Here is a 6,000-nt window from a genome sequence, read left to right as displayed (position 1 = left end):
TCGTGATTTAGAAAATGATATTGTGTCCCTCAGTCATACGTGAGAAATTCTCCATTTGCTGGCTCCTACCGACACTTCAGGGACGTGACTAATCTGGACGTGAGTGTCTTGTTCCCCAAACTATTAAAAATTAGCAAATTACTTTATTTCTGTGTTTAAATTTCCAGTTCATTTGAGAAAGGTATATTAGCAGGACACTAGATTATGAACGTCGTAAAACACAAAGAATTCACTGACACATTTTTCCATAAGATAAAGCTTAATAATTTATAATCTGAAAAGGGACAAGAACTTTAATTCAGGATGTGTACACGGCTAGTTTCTGTGGGATTTTTATTTAAGACATTCTTCTTTGTTGTTGTTGTTGTTGTTTTTTAAGATTTTATTTATTTATTTATTTGACAGAGAGACACAGCAAGAGAGGGAACAAAAGCAGGGGGTAGTGGGAGAGGGAGAAGCAGGCTTCTTGCTGAGCAGGGAGCCTGATGCAGGGCTCGATCCCAGGGCCCTGGGTCATGACCTGAGCCAAAGGCAGAGGCTTAATGACTGAGCCTCCCGGGTGCCCTAAGACATTCTTCTTTTACTTGCTTGTACCTCATGGGGCTGCTGAACTGGGTAATGTCTGCTTCTGTGCTAACAAAATAATTACTATTTCAGCGCCAGACATCTCCATGTAAACAGAGCACTCGCCAACGGCAGAGTAGCATTTATATCTGACTTTAAGAGAAAAGTTACCTTCGGGAACTGAACCAATATTGACATTCCTAATAATGTATTGCCTCTATGCTTGGACAGCAGAATTATTTTTTAAAACCTTATCAAAGTCATTTGTGTATTTGAAGTCACCGTAGTAACTGATGAGGCAGAACGTGATAGGGAGAGGTAGAATCCAAACAGATCGTTCACAATTGATGGATTTCTCTCTACATACTTCTTTTTTACTTCCTTCGTATAAGGTACTAACATAGACATTTAGATCTATAACAGAGAGAAACCCATATCAATTACACAACCTCTATTTCAGAAACATAAGCACTTCTGTGATACCAACATAAACTCTCCTGCTGAATCCATATTAATATATTAGCTGATGCCTCTTGTTTGATGTCTCTTGAGTTTTAAGGGCTGGTTACCAGGGGTTGGATGCTGGTTTGGCTCAGGTCATGACCTCAGGGTGATCTCGGGATGCTGGGATTGAGCCCGCATCAGGCTCTCAGGATGGAGTCTGCTTGAGATTCTCTCCCTCTCCCTTCCCCCTCTCTCCTCTCTTTTTAAAATAAATAAGTAAAATCTTAAAAAAAAAAAAAATACTGGTGACCAGAGCCAACTTTTGGTAGACAAAATTTCTGCAAGTTTCTTCTACTATAGAAATCTTACAATATACAGAAAAATGGAAGGGTTTCACATAAAATGCAACACAATAAATACAGAAATGGGTAATCAGCACATTGCTGTTTCTTAGTGCCAGTGTATAAGATTTCCAGATAAAAATTAGGTGTTGAAATATATTACTTTTAATTCAGAACCATTCTTACTAGTTCATATTACCCTTAGTTCTATTGTTGAATTGCTTTGATAAATTCAATGACCCTATGCATTATTTTTGTAAGAATTAAATCTGACTTGGGTCTGTCTATACTCCTGTCACATTATGTATGGAAAACATCTCCAGACCATCCCATAACACGTAAGGTAAGCTGATTCCTTGAACTGATCCTGTCCTAACATTCACAAAATGTCTCTCAACTCACAGAAAAATATGAAAGGTAAATGAAAATTAATATAGGATCTCAGAATCATCATTTAATCCATTCCTGAACGTGCAGTGTTTAACGTCATTTAAGTATGAAATTTTGCATTTCATGCAGAGAACTCCAGATTCTCTATTTTTCATATACCCATGTATCACATGTTTTATTTAGAAGGGGATAATCTGAATAATTAATATGGTTATAAACTCATTTGAATAAAGTTATTGCGTGTGTTATATACAAAGCCCTTTGCACACATGCACACTTTATAATACAGAATAGCAAAGGGCCTTGTATATAACACACGCAATAACTTTATTCAAATAAGCCCAGAATTAATAGAACCGATAGCTCTCGCGGCAAAACGTGGACAGTGGAACATGTTTACAGGGCAAACAGGAGCAAAATTTGGGGGGTGGGTGAGTGTGGGATTCTATTCTGGCATGTAAACTGCAACAGAGAGCAGATCCCTAGAGAAAGGGAGCTCGCCCATGCTTCTCTTGTCCCACGCAAAAATGCATATTTTGGAGAATTCAGCACAATTCGGAAGCTCTCAAGTGCCAGGGCAGGAAGGACTGTATGGCCTCTGTATCTTTAAAAGGGTCACTCGTCTCATCTGGTGACAACTGCCACAGTCCCCGCGATGGCCTTTGTTCTGGTGGGACTGCCCAAGGGAGATGCCCGCTCCAGGCCACAACTCCGGGCCAGAGGGAAGGGGACCCGCGGCGCGGCCACCGCCTTCCCCGCCAGCTCCCCCGCTTCTCGCACGCGTCAGGAAGGAAAAGTTGGACGAGCGAGCCCCATTCTTAGGCTGTCAGCAAAGCGCGAGGCGGGAGAGCCCGCAGGGGAGGCTCGGAGGAGCAGGAAGAGGAGAGGAGAGGCGCGGTCTCCGCGCGTGAAAGCGTGGGAAGGAGGAGGCAGGAGACCTGGAGCGACCACCCGGGGCCGCCGCGGAGGGAGGCGGGCTCCGCAGCCCGGCCGAGGCAGGAGCCGCGGGACAGCCGGGGGCGGAGCGAGGGGGGCAGGCGGCGCCCCCGAGACCTGGAGCCGAGCCCGGCGGCCGGCGGGGCGCGCGGGGAGGGGCGAGTGCGGCCGCGGGTCCCGGAGGCGGGCGGAGCGAGCACAGCCCACCCGGCTCCCGGCGGCCGCGGCCAGCCTCCCGCCCGCCCGGCTGCGCGCACCGCGCCCGCCCCGAGCGCGCCGAGGCCCCCGGGCGCAGGGCCCCCCGCGCCCCCGCGGCCCCCGCGGCCCGCCGCCCCCGCTCGCCCGCCGCGGCGCACCCGGAGCGGATCCCCGCGTTCGCGCCGCCGGCTGCACGCCGCTCCCGCGGCGCCTTCTCAGGCAGGTAGGGCGGCGGCGGGGCGCGGGGCGCGCTCCCCAGCGCGGGGCGGTCGGCCGAGCAGCCTCGCCCCGGGTGCAGAGGTCGGCGGGGGCGCAGAGGCCGCCCCCCCCCCTGCCCCGCGGCGCTGGCGACTCCGGGAGGGTGCGGGGTGCTCGCACCTAGGTCGCGCGGGTCCCCAGCCCGAGTCCCGGCGTGGAGAGGGGGGCGTGGAGAGGACGCTGGCGGTCCTTCCCCGGGAAGGGGACGCGGGGAGGTGTGTGAGCGCGGGCGGAGAGCAGGAAGCCTCTGAACTCTGGACCTGGCCGAGGAGAGGAGGCGAAGCTGGCAGTTTAGAGGGACCTGGGAGCCTGTGGTTGCTGCGGGAGATGGGAGGGGCCGCGCGGTCACCCACCCGGCCACTTCTGGGGGCCGCAGGGGACCGTCTTCCTTCTCGTTCTCCTCTGGGGATGAGAAAGAGCGACTACCGCAGAGAACAAAGATGTAGGGGTGAAGGTGGGCTTCCTGGCTGTGGCCTCTTCCCCCAGATCCCACTGACCCCTGACCGCGACCCCCGCCGGCCAGTGTCCGCTCCATTGTCTTGCAGGCCCGGCCGCCACCCTGCGGGCCAAGTCGGCGGGGCAGCGGGGTACCCATCGGGGCTGCTCGCGGCTCCTGCTCCGCGCGGCCTCCGCCCACCTCCCCCCGCTGGTAGAACCCACCGCTCGGTGGAGGCGCCGGGTTTTGGCACCTTGTACGCCCCAGAGGGAATGGAGATGATGCTCATCAAGTTCTCCCGGCGTGTCGGTCATGACTGACTGAGAAGCTGCGGCGGCTCGCTCGGGCTCCGGTCTCCGCTTCGGGGAGGGAGCCAGTGCGTTCAAATGGTGCGTTACTCGTTTGGCACCTGGTAGAATTCTCCAGCCCTTGGATGGTGTTTTGCTCAGCAGGGCCCAGGGAAACTTCGCTGTTCTGAACCGGCCGAAGGAGTGGGGGAGCAGAAAGGCAGGCGCAAAGGCGGTCTTTATTCTGCCCCGCGCAGGAGCTCCGGGAGCGCCGACCCTGCCTGGCTTTCTCCGAGGGTCTCCGGAAATGTTTGGAGTCTCTCTGTTCCGGAAGGTTAAAATGCCTCGCGCATGTTTGCCGTGGGTTCTTGGGGTGCTTACGAAGCTCCCGCAGTCTATCCATGCGTCCGCTAGTGATTTTCACCCAGAATGAAGAGTGAGAACGAGCGACCCCAAGTCGTCCAGGAGCTCTGGGCATCAGAGCCGCACAGCTGACGACAGGGCGGCAGCAGACCTCCCTGAACCATCAAGTGTCCTATTCCTGTGCTCTTGATGTTCGAAAAGTTTTGCAGGTGGTTTGTCAGCCGTGAGTTTAGGGTCCTCCGAAGCATGTCAGGTCGTCCGTTTCAAGTTTAGTTTATTAAAATGATGCAAGCGTATGTAACATGGGCTAAACATGAACAGCTGTGGTCCCTTGCCAAGGGTAACCAGCCTGTGTGAACCTGTGAGGTTTATATTTGATGGGCTTTTGGAAACCAGCATATACGGCATTGCTTTAGAGATAGCGTTAACACGCCCAGGGATGTATTACTTGCTCTACAAATAATCCATGTTGCGATGTTTACTTACAAAAGGAAAAATGAGTTTAACCAGGAGAATTTCATGTAGAGGGCACAATGGTTCAGTTTATCCGTGTCCTTTGGGAACTGGGAGAGTGAAGCTTGCTCAGCATGTCCTCTAATAGCTATTTTATTTTGAATGCGGAATAATCTTGTAAAGACTTTCCCACGCTTTGGTCTGAGAATGCTTGAAGACACAAGTTATGGCAGATACCGTGGCACCCATCCATGTGATCTGTGGGTAACTCCGTGCTCCTGCACATAAAGGAGAATGTCCAGCCAATGGGAACCCACTGCAGATCTCGAATGTTCTTTGAGAATAGGAACACTTCTTCCTCCTTAAGAAATCAGAAGATGAAAGGTGTTGAGTAAAAACATACTAAGATATAATGCATATGGGACCCTGATATATGTATGTGTACATACATGTGTGTCCATAACTTGCAGGTCATTTGATGCGTTAAAACATTTGCATGAGTGAGAAAATATATTTCATTGGAACCGGGATATTTAAGCACAGTCGGAGGGTCTGTGCTATGGTGAGTGCTGTGAATTGTGTAAAACTGATGAATCACAGACCTGTACTCCTGAAACAAATAATACATTAAATGTGAATTTTTAAAAAAATATAAAGATAGTTCTGTATATTTGACCTGCGGTGAGTGGAGCACTTCAAATAAGTACCTGCCTTTTTGGTCTTTCTACCAAACAGGAGCATTGGGCGGGTGGGAAGGTAGAGGGTTTGACCGTTACCCCCTGAGAGGGAGGCACATGGGCAAACGTGGGGAGATGGTATTTTTAACAGCAGTGACCAGTCCTTTTCTCTCCTCACCCCTTTCTCCTTTGGTTCTCCTTCCCCCGCTCTGTGGCCATTCCTCTGTTCTGGGCTCTTCTCTGTACTAGAAGTAACACATTGTTCTATTCGAGTTTCAAAGAGCAGAGGATGGGCATGTCAAGAGAACAGGAAACCTTTCAATGAAAATTATTTATTTAGTTTAAAGATGCATATAATTTATCTACATGGGTTAAAGAAAAAAGGGCCAGGTAGTGGAAAAAAAGATGATTTTCACCCCAGGTGCATTGAGGGGAGGAAGCAGTCATGGGAAGACGAGTGTGTTCACCCTCAGAGATCCGAGAAGCTCCCAGTAGCAACCCTGGGCCACTTCTGAAGTCGTCCTCTGAGCCTCTCAGCTGCCCCTGGAAGGTGAGTGTAGGCGTGGCCACTCCTTCCACACTCCCAGTTTCGCTTCCCCAGCTCTGTTCCTGCTCCCTGTGGAGATCCAGGCAAAGTTCTGTGCCCTTCCAGA

The 6,000-nt window shown here is 51.0% G+C and overlaps 1 protein-coding gene across 1 annotated transcript in view; it reads left to right on the top strand.

The window, feature by feature from the left end:
• The first annotated feature begins 2,987 nt into the window (after positions 1-2,987).
• MYO16 (myosin XVI) overlaps positions 2,988-6,000 on the top strand; it is a 579,863-nt gene continuing 576,850 nt past the window's right edge. The window contains exon 1 of the mRNA XM_059144127.1: positions 2,988-3,096. The gene's annotated coding sequence lies outside the window, so the exon portion shown is untranslated. The remainder of the gene's footprint in view (positions 3,097-6,000) is intronic.

The sequence above is a fragment of the Mustela lutreola genome, chromosome 13 (assembly GCF_030435805.1).
Source record: "Mustela lutreola isolate mMusLut2 chromosome 13, mMusLut2.pri, whole genome shotgun sequence".
In the NCBI taxonomy this organism is placed as follows: Eukaryota; Metazoa; Chordata; class Mammalia; order Carnivora; family Mustelidae; genus Mustela; species Mustela lutreola.
Note: the sequence above shows the minus strand (reverse complement) of the source record. Positions and strands in the feature narration are given on the sequence as shown.